Source organism: Zootoca vivipara, chromosome 9 (genome assembly GCF_965207765.1).
Source record: "Zootoca vivipara chromosome 9, rZooViv2.hap1.1, whole genome shotgun sequence".
In the NCBI taxonomy this organism is placed as follows: Eukaryota; Metazoa; Chordata; class Lepidosauria; order Squamata; family Lacertidae; genus Zootoca; species Zootoca vivipara.
Genome location: NC_142592.1, coordinates 35,248,427 through 35,264,279, shown reverse-complemented (window position 1 = coordinate 35,264,279; position 15,853 = coordinate 35,248,427). Strand labels below are relative to the sequence as shown.

The 15,853-nt window shown below is 45.7% G+C and overlaps 1 long non-coding RNA gene across 1 annotated transcript; it reads right to left on the bottom strand.

Annotated features, from left to right (window-relative positions):
- Positions 1 to 12,450: 12,450 nt before the first annotated feature.
- On the bottom strand, positions 12,451 to 14,195 carry LOC148684591 (uncharacterized). Its single transcript, XR_015951747.1, has 2 exons — positions 14,095 to 14,195; positions 12,451 to 12,742 (listed from the first exon to the last, which is right to left on the bottom strand). It is a non-coding gene; the product is annotated as an uncharacterized LOC148684591 (long non-coding RNA).
- Between the last annotated feature and the right edge of the window lie 1,658 nt (positions 14,196 to 15,853).

Below are 15,853 nucleotides of genomic sequence, written 5' to 3'. Positions count from 1 at the left end.
CACCCAATTGGTAGGTCCCTTGATGCTGGGTTGATTCTGACCAATGGGGACGCTAGCCAAAATGGATCAAGGGATCAATATATGCCAATGCACGTGACCCTGAGCTTTCTCTCTTGGTCAGGGCATCGGAACACCCGCCCACCTCTCCCTATTTTTAGGGCATTTTGTGATTGATCTTGTTATGCCGTCGTGTGTTGTCTGTCGTTGGGACAGGGGCACGGCAGGAATTTTCCCCACTTGGCTGATTGGCTGGTGCTATTTGGGTTTCGCCTGCCGCATAGCAAATCGTCACAACTTGTAAGGTTACAGATAGGCTCTGTTTCAGGTGATAGGGATAGGGGAACGCTCTCGCCATCCCTATGTGAAGGGGTATTCCGTTAAAGGAATCCAGGGACTCAATGGTTTGGTCAACCCTGCCAGGGGTTATGCCCATCCCCGGCTTTCTGCCATTCCAGGTGTTCACCCTAGGCTGACCTATGGTAGAGCCCTGGGTCAGCGCTACCTGCAACGGTGCGGTGCAGGGAGCTAGTCGAACTAGAGCCTATGCAACCACTCACTTGATTTTGTAATCAATAAAGTTGTGGCCTAAATTCTGCCAAAAACCAAACCAAAAATTTGAGTCTTATCTGAATTTATTTAAGGGGGAGGTTTAAAGGTCTAAACACGCAATTATTGGCTCCCACTTCAAAGCAGAATTCCATCCGATTTCATAAACTCTGTATATAGCACTAATATTTTGAGGTGGCTCACTCTACTTTCTTGTTCTTTGATAGATCATGGTAGTGGCTTCTGGTAACAAGTAGCTGAAAATGTTTTGACAGCAAGGCAGTTTTAGATCTTTTGGCAAAGTGTTAAGCAGTCAGTCATCCCTTCACTTTTGGTCATTAAATGTCACCCAAAGGTCAAAAGGTTTTGTAAAGAATGCAAGGCTTTCAGTTGTTAATTAAGCTTCATGCTGAAATTCTTTGAAGTCACTTCATGCTTTAAAATTGTGATACTGCACATTGGGCTGCGCCCCAACAAAGCATTTCTTAAGTGAACTAAATGTAACATTAAACAAATATGATTGCAAAGCTACTTGTTTACTCTGTCTGTAAAAAAATTAGCTTCCAAATAGACCGCAGAACCAAGTTATTCATTTTACCAGCTAAACATGTGGTGTTTTTGATAGCCTAAATTCTCAATTTTGGTTGCTCTCTTAATCTAAATCAAGTACGCCTTGTTTGTTTCTATAACCTCAGATAATTGTGGATCCTCTGAATTGTTTATCTCCATAAATGAATATTTAAATAAAGCTTCATGCCAATGTATTTTTAAAAACACATTTTAATTGAGTTTTAAAAATGCATAGGGAAAAACAAAGAAATAAAATTATTCGATGTACAAGCAATAGTTATTCTTCCACAGCTGAGTCCATTGAACAGGTAAGTTACCATTTATTATAAATTGACCTGCCTGAACTTTTGAATAATGATTCTAATCTATACTGTATTATCTTTTACAGGATTTGAATGGCGAGATAGAAGAACAATACTGATAAATATTGAAAGCCATAGTACATGATAAACTAAGGGAACTCCCCTTCCATGAGTTTAATAGCTTTAATAGGAAATAAAATCATACCATATTGCACAGAACTTGTTGTGTTTACTTTGACCTATTGAAATGTTCATTCTTACCAATGTATTTACTAATGTGAAACTAGCTATGTCTTCCACTAGGTCACTTCTTAATACCAGAAGAATGGGCAGAAATGAAATACACCACTGCAACTTTTTGAAGGACAACCATTTTCTTTATGTGTTTCCTGACCACTAATTTAATTTATTTGAGGCTTTTATATACTGCTTTTTAACAAATTGATCTCCAAACTGTTTCCATAATAATGCATCAATAAAACAGTATACAATACAATTAAAACATGCATAATAATCAATAAACAGTTTCAACCTACTTAACAACAGTCCAACAGAGATCCAAGTGTATGTAAAGTGAGGTGACTGACAGGTCTGAAATTCAAAACAGTGTATTATTAAGTTATTGCATTTTAATTGCATTCTTTCTTCAAAGAAATTAATTGGTTGATTGATGGATTTAAAGTATTTATGAATGGCCTTTCTCCAAATAATAATTAAAAAGAAGAATGCAAAGTGAATCAACTGAAACGGAACAAATCCAGAGAGTGGCCTGCATACACGATCCAACCTGATTTTTGTTCTCCGAAACAACCCTGTGATGTAGGCTATTTGTGCTGAGACTACGTAAGTAGCTGGCTTAAAGTCACCGACTCCTTCCATCTATTCCATCATGCTGGAGCACTTTCCAGATGATATACTGTGTGGGATAGAGAGGCAGATGGAATCACACCCACAGTTCCTCCTCTTAACCTCAAAGACACTGCGAGGAACATTAAGTGGGAAAGGATGGCTCTTTGTAGCAGCACTCAGAGATGGAACCAGGGTGTGTTGTGGAGGGCAGTAGGCATTGTGTGGAAATGGCAAGGCAGATGCACCACTCAGGTATGAAATGGGTACAAAGACCCTCTCAAGGCAAATCTCAAAAAATGTAGTATAAACACCGACAACTGGGAAACACTGGCCTGCGAGCACTCCAATGAGAGAACAGCCTTTACCAAAGGTGTCATGGGCTTTGAAGACACTCGAACTCAGAATGAAAGGGAGAAACATGCTAAGAGGAAGGCATGTTTGGCAAACCCTCACCATGATCAACTCCCGCCCAGAAACCTATGTCCTCATCTAGAATCGGTCTCCACTGTCACTTATGGACTCACTGTTAAGACCGTGTTCATGAAAGACAATCTTACTTGACTACAAGTGATTGCCAAATAAGAAGAAGAAGAAGAAGAAGAAGAAGAAGAAGCCTTTTATCACATCACAGCCCAACAAGACAATGACAAAAATCCACCAACAGCATACAAATCAATATGGCTAACTTGATCCAAAACACCCACCCACCCCACTCACACATGAAACAAAAACCACCACAGCCAACCACAAAAGCATAATCAGGCCTAGGCCAACCCCATCTCTCACCACCAAAGGAACACAAGCAAACAACAGAGAACCTGCACAACCGACGCTGACAACTCCCCCCCCATATATTCATGACATGTTTGTCTCATGAATGGTACGCTTTGACCTTGAAACTATGAAATTAGAGCTGATGAAGAATAATCCAAAACAGGGCCTTGTCCTGGATTTCAAAAAAACTGGATTGCTACTGGAATTTGTCTTATTATTCTCTGCTTAAAACTTTCTAAAAATTAATCTACTACCTGGCCAGAGCTCTTGGAATCTGCCCCTGCACACTGCACACCCCGGCCCCAAAACGTGCGGCCCCGCCCTGCCCCCAGAACGCGCGCCACGTCCCTGGGGGCAGCGAGCCTGCTCTCCGCCCCCGGTGGCAGAGCATGAAGCTCCGCCGCTGAGCCTGCCTTGTAGAATTTTAAGCATAACCTTGCTAGCATGTGAAATAAGTGCAATTGTGTGGTAGTTGGAGCATTCTTTGGCACTGCCCTTCTTTCTTTTATTAGAAATCCCCTTGATTGGTTGAACCTGTTTCAAACATTGCTTTTAATATTTCTCTCCTTATGCATTCTGAAAAAAAGTATTTCCTCAGGCTCTGTGTCACCCCATGTCACAGTGGTCGGAGCGGGCTACTTCAGAGTAACGACTCTACACAGCTCTGCATTTTATTCTTTTATTGGTGCTGCGTATTTACAGTGCTGAAGTCATTGCTATTTACACGGAGCTATGTGTTCAGTCGGGTTCAGAACCTCCGAATGGCTTTTGGCGCGTCTTTCTCCAACACAAAAGCCTGGGTAGACCCATCCTCTTTCCTCTCCTCTTTCTGCGCAATTCCGGAGTTGGGGGGATGGGTCTCCCCCCCTTATTTGCCCCTTCCTGTCCCACCTGGGACCCTGGCTCCGCTACCTTGCCTGAGCCTCGGACACGACTTCCTGCTTCCCCACTGGAATCAGAACTCTCTCTGCTTTCCCCTGTGCTCGGGGATGGGCTTGAACTCAGGAGGGGAGGGACTTCGCGATATCCCCTGTCCCTCACACCCCATATGCAGATTAACACCTCCCTGCCCCGTAGACTGCCACCATCTGAAATTGTGTTTCTTTTTAGCCCCACAGCCTGCTTCCTTTGGAGTCAAAGGTGTGACCCTCTTACTGACTAATAGCACAATCCTAACCATTTCATTGAGGCTTACTCCCATGTAAGGACTGCAGCCTAAAATAATTGCATATCCTGATCCAGCAAAAGAACAATATCTTTTCTAGCAAAAAGGCTGTGGGATGCAATACAGATATTCTGCATGTAGCACCTGCCCCACAGAACTATAGTAGTGCTATCAGTTCTGACAACACTTATTAAGCATTAGGAAGTGAGGGGCTTTTGGTCTCCCAACTCCCCCTGGTGACTTTCACTTCCCCCAAATCTGATCCTTCAACTTTTGAACACAACACTTGTCAGGCACGACTGTGTATATCCTTCGTTAACGAGACAGTAACTCCGTTCCCAGATTCTTGTGCATTTCTTCAGTCTATTTTTATCCGCAATCCTGGCATCTAATTTTATTCCAAGGTGTCAGAAAAGTGATTGTCTCTCTTCTCTCCATCTAAGGGAGAGCGCTCCTGAACAGTGTTATTTGTAGCTGGAGGCTGCTAAAGGCTGATCACCCACATTGTGCCAAACTGTCACGACTCTGCTTGCCGTTTCATCATTTTATAATGAACAAATTTGGTAATGGAGGCGAATTAGTGTGCTTTTACCTAGCTAATACTGATCTACGTATATTCTAGGCTCCCCTGGCCTATTTACATGGGACGCAGCTGAGGAGGCGAGTACCTATTAGGCAAGTGGCTTTGAGATTCTTCGGTGTAACAAAGTTGACAAAATCATCACCATCATCCCATGGGTGACTGCTACCCTGTTGTGAATTTACGTGGCCCACTTCCATACTGGATGGGGCTTTTAGGAGCATCTGGCAGGGGTGTGGGAGGTTTGCAAGATGATGACAATGAGCCCACATGGTAAGTAATTCCAGATGTTACATTCTGGACTGGAAGGCTTTATTTTTATTTTTATACAGCATCCCCATGTCATCTGTGCAATGCAGGACCCCCAAACGTTTTTGAGCCCAGGGGTATACCTGGAGGTCTAAGAAACTGTTGCGGGCACCATAAAAAAAACCATTTTTCAAAATACATGCTACACTACTGGTGATGTCATCAGAGGGAAATGAACTAAGGTTGCGCTTGGAACTTCCTAAAGCTTGTGGAACACCATGGTGTAGAGGTTTGCCTTCAGAGGATGCTTTATGCTTGAAATCCCTAGGATTTTGGCATATTATCATAGACCTTGTTAGGAAGCAAAAGGCTTGGGGGCTATTCCACTTGCAGGTAGGTACTTGGGATGTGTGTGGCACTGTGGTCTAAACCACTGAGCCTCTTGGGCTTGCCGATCAGAAGGTTGGCGGTTCGAATCCGCTTGATGGTGGTGAGCTCCTGTTGCTCTGTCCCAGCTTCTGCTAACCTAGCAGTTCAAAAGCACACCAGGGTGAGTAGATAAATAGGTACCGCTGTGGCGGGAAGGTAAATGGCATTTCCGTGTGCTCTGGCTTCTATCACGGTGCTCTGTTGCACCAGAAGTGGCTCAGTCATCCTGGCCACATGATCTGGAAAGCTGTCTGTGGACAAACGCCAGCTCCCTTGGCCGGAAGCGCCACAACCCCATAGTCGACTTTGACTGGACTTAACCATTTAGGGGTCTTTCACCTTTTCACCCATTTTTACTTGGGAGCAAAGCTCTATTCATGCTGACTTTCAGCTCACCATTCCAGGCCTACAGGGTAGTGATGTGCTTCCAAGGCTGCCTGCAGAATACTAAGTTTCTGGCAAACTTTCATTACCCTGCACAATGAGTTCCTCTCATGGCAGTTGTCTGCACTGATTAGCAGCAATTCTGCAGGGTTTCAAACTGGAGACATTCCCAGCCCTTCCTGAAGATGTCAGGGAAAGAACCTGGGACCTTTTGCATGCAAAGCAGATGCTCTACTGCTGAGATACATACATCCCTTTTACTTTCCTTAAATGTTTTTCTTTCTTTCTTTTTAATAGGGACAGGAGCAGAAAAAGAAAGGTTGTCTAAGAAAGCAGAAGGGCTTTGCCGCCTTCTGCCAGAGATAGAGGAATTTAACAGAGAACACTTCTCTTTGCAAATGGTGTTTATGGTCTTTGGAAATTGCAGGAGGTCTCTGATGCTTCGAATGTGCCGTCTGCATATAAACGATGTGATGCAGGAAACAAACACTGTATCTGCTGTGGACGGTTTTCTCCTGATCAGATACGAATGCTCCCGGCTGGTTTCAGATGGAGAGTGAGGGCCAAACGTCAAGTTAAGCTGGGGATCAACTGTCTCTGTTTACCTTGTTTGAAGGGGTATGTAGGGGTGTGTGAAGGGGCCTGTATTCCCACCCTACTCCTAATCAGGGCAAATAAACAAGAGAATGTAGCTTAAACTAGTACAGTGGTACCTCGACTTACGAAGACGATCCGTTCTGTGGCCGTCTTCGTAAGTCGAGGTTTTTGGATGTCGAAGTGTGCTGTTGCCGCATGCGCGAAGCACGATTTCACGCTTCTGCGCACGTGCCGACCACGCGCGAAAAGACTTCCGGGGTTGTTGACTTCGAAAGTCGAAACCTTCGAAAGTCGAAGCGTTCGGATGTCGAGGTATGACTGTAAATGGAAGAGTGGAAGAAATGGAATTGGAGGAGGGGCCAATACACCCTTCCCCAGCTGCTATTCCAAACCAGGCCCTTGCTTTCCAACTGCAGGGCCTGCTTAATTCCTTTCTAACACAGCTCCCCTGATATAAAAGCAAACTGGCCAAATGCAAGGACTGTTCAAAGCATGAGCTGTGGGGCAACAGTCCAAGGCCGTTTGTGGAAGCAGATGTCTTGGAGAAAGGGCTGTGACTCTGCAGCAGAGCAGCGGGTTTGCATACAGAAAGTCTCAGGTATCTCCTGGCAGAGCTGAGGAAGGCTTCAATCTGAAATCCTGGAGCCGCTGCCAGTCTGTGTTGAGGGTGCAGAGCTAGATGGAGCAATGCATCTGACAGTATATAAGGAGCTTCCTCTGTCCTGATGACTCACGCCACAGCTCTCTAGCAGATGGGGCTTTGAACCCAGGTGATGCTATAAAGCAAGGAAGACAGGAGAGGAAGGAAAGCAAACACAGGCAGCCAATTGGCAGAGAGGGAACCAGCCCTGGGATATGGAAGGCAGATTGTGATGCCAGACAGGAAGCCTCTGAGCAAAAGGAAATGCTCTGGTGAGCCAAGGAACTAATCCTTGGCTGAGGTTCTGGGGAAAGCAGGGAAGAGGAGCTCTGGCATTAATAACTTAATGGCCAAACTATGTTTGTGGATTAATGCCCCTAAAGTGCAGAGTTCCTCTCTGGCAACCATCACCAAACACAGACAACACCAAGAGTTAGTACTTATTAGGAGTGCAGCAGGTATGGAAGGGAAATTTGGCCCTTTCTTCCCTTTCTGAAGCCCTGAGGGGAAATCCCCTGTAGCTCTGCATTCGGAGGAAATCCCTCATTGACATCCAAGCACTCCCTCCCCCAGCAAATACTAGCTTCAGAAGAGAGCTTTTCACCATGGCAACTAGCTATGACGGTTTCTGTTCTCTCTCCACTGTTGGAGACAGGGTGCCTTTGAATGCCAGTTGCCTGGAATCACAAGAGGCAAGAGGGCAGAGACTCTCAGGGGCTACTTGCAGGCATAGGAGCCAACTCCCAGGGGCCAAGGCCCTTTCGCTGCCCGCCGCCCCCTAATAAAATATTTGAGGGGGCTGCCCTCCCCAGTTGATGGGCATTGCCATTCAAACGGTTTGCATGTGCCATGTCTTCTCATCAAATATGCAGCATGGGGCTTACCTGCCACCCAATATTTAATTCAAGTTGGCACCCCTGCTTGCAGGCATCTGGTTAACCACTCTGGGAACAGGATTCTGGATTACCGTAGATGGGTCTTTGGCATAGTGAAGCAGGGCTTTTTATATTCATAGGCTCACAGAAGTGGTTAAATTTACCCCGACCAATAATTATCAGGCCTCCCAGCTTGTGCTATTTGCTTTTCTGTGAGAGCGGTGGAAAACCTTCACAGCAAAATTTGATTTATCAAACTAAAGTGACCACCGATGCTAGTTACCTGGTGGAGTCACATTGTTCCCAGAAGGGAGAAGACAGGAATTAGGAAGAATAGAGCTCAAAGCCAGGGATGGACCTGTCCCACAGCAAGGTGAAGGGACTCGATTTGGATGACAACGAACTTTTGTAAAGCAGTCAAAAGACTCATGGCATTCATATTGTTTGAAGAGATTCTGGTGCCCTAGATCATAGAACTGTAAAGTTGGGACCCTGATCATAATCTGGTTAAACCCCCTGCAATGCAGGAATATGCAGCTATCCCACACAAGGATTGAACCTGCAACCTTGGCATTATCAGCACCACGCTCTAATCAACTGAGCTATCCAGGCTGTTCTAGCCTGGACCGCTTCTCTGAGAGTCACGAGGATGTTTAAGGATGTTTGTGTCTCCCATTCATCTTCACCACCTTGCCCACTTGAACATATTTGGAAGAAGTGCTTTATCTTCTATTTTTGTTTACTTTCTTTGCTGATGCCAAACTATTTCAGGGCATTTGCACAAAATATTAAGCAAAGAAGCTCCTAGAACAGAATTAACAAGGTTGGGAGATTTAAACGCATCCACCACAGAATTAGAAAACGGTGTCCATGGAAACAGAAGGAGACGTGAAACCTGAGATTCTCCTTCTCTGCTGCCTTTCATGGCTTCCCAAATGCTAAGCAGTGTAGTAACAGGGTGTTCAGAAGGGGAATACTTTGGTGCAATCCACACTGTGATAAACTCCCGCCTGGAAACCAATGTCCCCACTGTGGAAGGACGTGTGGATCCAGAATTGGCCTCCACAGTCACTTACGGACCCATTGTTAAAATCGTGTTTATGGAAGACAATCTTACTTGGCTACGAGTGATCGCCAAAGAAAGAAAGAAGAAGAACTTTGGTGCAATGTAGGGAGTTTTCTTATATACCAAATCAAACCACAGTCTGCCTAGCTCAGAGACAGGGAACCTCAGACGTGGGAGAGAAAAATGGCCCTCCATCTCCCTTAGATCTCTCCCCAGGCCACAGCCCTCGCTGGCTTTGCGTTCCACCCCAAGTGTTTTTGCCTGGCTAGAATTTATCTGATAAAGTCTGTTCCTTGTTTGGATGGAGGATAGAGAGGGTATGTGGAGCTGAAATGTAAACAACAACAACAACAACAACAACAACAACTTATTTATACCCTGTCCATCGGGCTGGGTTTCCCCAGCCACTCTGGGCGGCTTCCAACAAAATATTAAAATACAATGATCTGTTAAACATTAAAAGCTTCCCTAAACAGGACTCCCTTCACTATGGTCTTCACCCTGGTCTCTGACTCTGCCCACTGTGGGCATGCAGCTCCTGGAAGGTTGCCTAGAGGCAAATGCTTCTTTATCATTTATTCTTTATTTACAAGTACTTATAAGTTGCTTAATATTTAGGAAAACCCCAAAGAGGAGCATCAGATTTGTAAAACATGAAATGTTGTTGGCATCCGTCTGTCTCGAGGGACAATGGAGTGTGCCTCCAGGGGTGAAGTCAAACCACCACATTAGCAGCACCAAAGTGACCTTCCCAGGGTGCCTGGAGGTCCTGGGCTGCCCAGATGACAAGACCCCCCTCAGCCTCTCTGATGTGGTCCAAAGGAAAGCAGAGCACCAGCTTGACTGCAGGAGTTGCTGGGAGTTGGTGTACAAGGTACCATCCAACCGTCTTAGGGACTCCGGATCTGTGTCAGGTTTACTCCTTAGCTTTTTCTTCTCCCGAAGATATCCTGCAAGGCAGCAGAGGTTTAGGATCAGAGTTTTCCTTCTCCTAGATGGGCTGTCTTCCCAGGTTGACAATCCCTATCTGCCCCTAATTTCTCTGTACAAGCCGCCTTCTTGACCCACTATTAGACTCGTCTGCTCAATCTGCCAGAGCCTGTCTTCAAATGCAGGGGAAGTTCCAAACTCACTGAGGGTTTGAGACCCATCGGGTACCCTCATCTGCTTCGGGGGCCAGTTGAAGCTGTTTTCACAGGCTGTGCCTACTGTCAGGGCCGTCCCTAGGCCCAGGCTGGGTGGTGCAAGGCGCCAGGGCGCCTGACCATCAGGGGCGCGGAAGGGGCGCGGAACGCTGGTGTCTGCCTCTGCGCGCCTCTGCTGTTGAGCGGCTTCAGGCTGCTCTCCAGAGGCGCGAGGGGAGCGCTGGCCTGGGGCCGCCTGAACAGCTGAGAGGTGCAGCGCGGCAGCCCCAGGCTCGTGCTCCCTGCGCGCCTCCGGAGCTTTGTGCGGGGAGCAGGAGCCTGGGGCCGCCTCCTCTGCGCCTCTCAGTTTTTGAGTGGCTTCTGGCCGCTCTCTGGAGGCGCACAGGGAGCGCAAGCCTGGGGCTGCCTCCTCCGTGCCTCTCAGCTCCCCGTGCGCCCCTCCTGCCCACCTCACTCACGGGGGGCGCCGGAGGGATCTTTGCACCAGGGCGCCAGATATGGTTAAGACGGCCCTGCCTACTGTCGCATGCTGACAGTTTCTAGGACCCACAGGTGAGAGCTGAGTGGAGGGTGGGGATCAAAGGGGAACAAACTACCCCTGAAGATGCATGACGTGTCCCCCATCATAGGTAATACCCCTCCCCTAGCACCCCATATACCCCCAAACATGCAATGTTTATAACCTCAAGAAAACAACAGAAAATACTGGAAACTGAAGATTTAATAACTGGAAGGAGAACATTTCACACAGTGGGCAACACCATTCTAAATACTCGGCTCTGAGCAACGATGGAAGCAAACCGTGCATGCTGTTTGAGATTCCTCCAATATTTCTGAGGACACAAATGACCCCAGAAAGTGTTCCATGGCTCAGCTTCACAGAAACACATCATTTCCCCAAGGCAATATAGCAGTATGATTGGTTGGTGTACCTTATACCTAGATTACATAACAATGGGTTTCCAGGGACTTATGTTCTCAGAACTGAAAACAAGGCTGCAGCCTCAGATCTGATATGAGGGTTTAAATGAGACACTTAAAAAAAACTTTCTCATATGTCCTCTTATTGCTACAAGAAAAAGTAGGGGGGCGGAACAAGTTACAATTAAGTTAATGGGTTTTTCCCCAGCCTCTGAAACCATTATAAAAATGAATGGTACCTTCCGATGAAGCCGAAGTGCAGTTCATTTGTTTTCCTTTTCAGATGCATAGCGAGAAGACAGTAAGATATGCAAATGCTTTGGAAAGAAAGCATTTTCTCTCTTACTTGTGCTGTGTGTACACACCCCTATTTCCTCTGCATTCCACCTCTGGTTTGGAAAGTGGTGGATGCGCAACATTAACTATGTGACCATTTTTATTGCGAAATACTTCATTTTGATGCAGTTCACCCTAAGCCAACTTTCATCCATATTGATCCAAAGAATGACCTAGCTGCATTTTAAGCTGGTAATGTGTACACAGCCTGAGGATTAAGTTTGGATTGTTGAAGACCATTCTTCAACAATATACTGTAAATATGTAAATATACTGTATCTCACAAAGCTTAGCATTTGACACTGTACTGCTCTACAGAGATAGGGAACCTGTGGTCCTCTGGATGTTGTTGGACTACCCGGTCCCATCACCTCTGACTATTGACCATTTTAGCTGGGGGTGTTGAGGGTTGGAGTCCAACAACATATGGAAGGTCAGAGGTTCCCCATTCCTGGCCTGTGTTCATAGAATCATAGAGCTGGACGGGGCACCCCCAAACTCGGCCCTCCAGCTGTTTTGGGACTACAACTCCCACCACCCCTAGCTAACAGGACCAGTGGTCAGGGATGATGGGAATTGTAGTCCCCAAACATCTGGAGGGCAGAGTTTGGGGATGCCTGCTCTAGACCAACCACCTAATCCAACCACCTGCTCAACGCAGCAAAATCAGACCTAGTGCTTCCTGCAAGAGATGTATGTTCAACCTCTGCCTGAAGACCTCCTGAAAAGGAGAGCTCACCACATCTCTAAGTATGTATCCCATTATCCAGCTGCTTTTGCCATTGAGAAGTTCCTCCTAATACTCAACAGCAATTTAGCATTCCGCAACTTAAGCTCATTAGATCTCATTTTGCCCTCTGGGTTGTGTACACACTATGTCTTTAAAGCACATTTGAAGCACATTCTTTCCCTCAAAGAATTCTGGGCAAGTCGTATCTGATGCTTCTTTATCTTTAAACTAAACTTGGACCAGGACAGCCCTTCAAATAGAACACCGTCCTCTATAACATATAGGGCATGTCTTTTTTTTTTTAAAATCATCTTTATTCATTTTACACATGAAATACAAAAAGCAAAAAAAAAAAAGCACAAAAAAGAAAAAGAAAAAAGCGCAACAAACAAACAAAAAACATCAACAGCAAAAAGAAAAAGAAAAAATATATAATAATATCCAATAATCTTATATCTTCATCAATTCATTTGGACTCCCCCGGTTCCCCCCTCATTGGTTCCTTATTTCCATTCCTTACAGAGCAATTTTCACAGAATAACAATTCTTTTAAAATCTAATTGAATTTCCTTTATACTTATCACCTTTGTTGTTGTTGTTTAGTCGTTTAGTCGTGTCCGACTCTTCGTGACCCCATGGACCATAGCACGCCAGGCACTCCTGTCTCGCACTGCCTCCCGCAGTTTGGTCAAACTCATGTTCGTAGCTTCGAGAACACTGTCCAACCATCTTGTCCTCTTTCGTCCCCTTCTCCTAGTGCCCTCAATCTTTCCCAACATCAGGGTCTTTTCCAAGGATTCTTCTCTTCTCATGAGGTGGCCAAAGTATTGGAGCCTCAGCTTCACGATCTGTCCTTCCAGTGAGCACTCAGGGCTGATTTCCTTAAGAATGGATAGGTTTGATCTTCTTGCAGTCCATGGGACTCTCAAGAGTCTCCTCCAGCACCATAATTCAAAAGCATCAATTCTTCGGCGATCAGCCTTCTTTATGGTCCAACTCTCACTTCCATACATCACTACTGGGAAAACCACAGCTTTAACTATACGGACCTTTGTCGGCAAGGTGATGTCTCTGCTTTTTAAGATGCTGTCTAGGTTTGTCATTGCTTTTCTCCCAAGAAGCAGGCGTCTTTTAATTTCGTGACTGCTGTCACCATCTGCAGTGATCAAGGAGCCCAAGAAAGTAAAATCTCTCACTGCCTCCATTTCTTCCCCTTCTATTTGCCAGGAGGTGATGGGACCAGTGGCCATGATCTTGGTTTTTTTGATGTTGAGCTTCAGACCATATTTTGCGCTCACCTCTTTCACCCTCATTAAAAGGTTCTTTAATTCCTCCTCGCTTTCTGCCATCAAGGTTGTGTCATCTGCATATCTGAGGTTGTTGATATTTCTTCCAGCAATCTTAATTCCGGCTTGGGATTCATCTAGTCCAGCCTTTCGCATGATGAATTCTGCATATAAGTTAAATAAGCAGGGAGACAATATACAACCTTGTCGTACTCCTTTCCCAATTTGGAATCAATCAGTTGTTCCATATCCAGTTCTAACTGTAGCTTCTTGTCCCACATAGAGATTTCTCAGGAGACAGATGAGGTGATCAGGCACTCCCATTTCTTTAAGAACTTGCCATAGTTTGCTGTGGTCGACACAGTCAAAGGCTTTTGCATAGTCAATGAAGCAGAAGTAGACGTTTTTCTGGAACTCTCTAGCTTTCTCCATAATCCAGCGCATGTTTGCTATTTGGTCTCTGGTTCCTCTGCCCCTTCGAAATCCAGCTTGCACTTCTGGGAGTTCTCGGTCCACATACTGCCTAAGCCTGCCTTGTAGAATTTTAAGCATAACCTTGCTAGCGTGTGAAATGAGCGCAATTGTGCGGTAGTTGGAGCATTCTTTAGTCACCTTTAAGGTTATCACCTTTAAGGTTTATCACTTATCACCTTTAAGGTTTTCTAATATCTCAATTTTAATATACATACAAATCTAATTAATAATTCCCCAAACTTAAATTTTTACCAGAAATGAAATTCCCTTTCATTACCTTATTCTCCGGGGGACCCAGGTGGCACTGTGGCCTAAGCCACTGAGCCTAGGGCTTGCTGATCAGAAGGTCGGCAGTTCGAATCCCTGTGACGGGGTGAGCTCCCGTTGCTTGGTCCCAGCTCCTGCCAACCTAGCAGTTCGAAAGCACATCAAAATGCAAGTAGATAAATAGGAACCGCTATAGCGGGAAGGTAAACGGCGTTTTCATGTGCTGCTCTGGTTTGCCAGAAGCGGCTTTGTCATGCTGGCCACATGACCTGGAAGCTATACGCCGGCTCCCTCGGCCAATAATGCAAGATGAGCGCGCAACCCCAGAGTCGGTCACGACTGGACCTAATGGTCAGGGGTCCCTTTACCTTTACCTTACCTTATTCTCCCCCCTTCCCCTGGACCCCAGTTACCCAGGTGTCTCAGCAAATTCCATAATTCATACCAGTGTCGGACTTTCCGTGCAATCCAGCCTATAAACACATGATTTTATCTTTTTATCCCACACCTACCCTTTCCGCAAACTTCCAGTCATGTTTTTTAAAACCAACCTGTTGTTTCCCCCCTCTTGTTACTTCCCAACACCCTTCTTCCATCCTTTTTTCCCAGCGATTTCCCTGCCCCCCCTCTCTCACTGGGTGGTCAGGAGAACCCCCTGGGTCTCCCTTGAGGAGTTCTTTTTTCAAGTCCTGAATTTGCCCCACATCTCTCACTTGCGGAGCATTTAGCCCTCCCTCTTTCTCCTCTTCTTTGCAGTCTTGAAATGCTTCAAAATTGTCTTTATTGTCGAATGTTTGAAATTCTTCCTCTGGATCCTCGGAACTAGGCTCTTCTCTTTCCTCGTCACTTTTTGTATCACCGCTTAAGTCATCCAATCTTTTACTAGTTTGTTTCAATTGCAAATTGTTCTTGTCCAACGTGTCTTTAATATTCAAAAGTACCGAGTAAATCTGTTGATAGTAAAAGTCTTGTGTTGATGTTGTGGCTGCCATTGTCCTTGCCTCTCAGACCCCGTGGGAAAGCAGAAGATAGGAAGACCGGATATGGCAGGAGTCAAATTCCACAATGAAAGCCATTTTAAGTCCAGTTCTGGTTAAATCCTTAATCCAAATACATAACGTCGTCCAATCATGATTTCAACAATAATTATAAGTCCATTTGCTGATCACTCCAGGGACCGGGATCCAATCTCCTGGAGGGTTTTAAATGTCAAATTTCTGGCAAATTAGTTACTTCCTCTCACTCCTCCTGTTGGAGATCAAATTACTGTGTCATTGCAAAGCAATGCAGGAGACCGACTTCCGAATTTTGGAGTCTCCCACCGTGTCCAATTAATCATTAATGCCAATCAAAATTTTCACTCACGTGGAGTTCTTGTCCAAATCCAATGTTTTTCGGAAGGCATCCGCCGCTAGGTGGCTGAAGGCTCAGGGCTTCGCTGCTGGAGGTGGGGACAATGCCCAAAATGGCTCCCGCGACTGCCACCCCGCTGACTCTCAGGGACTCTGCCGAGCTCCCTGGGCAGCGAAGGAGTCGCGTTGAGGAGCAGCGCCGGGCAGAAAGCATAGGGCATGTCACTCTGTGCATGGGAGGATTGCCTGGCTATGTTAGCTCAATAGCAAGGAAGACTGGCAGGTGCTTGTCCAAGATGGGACTACTTCCTGTTGC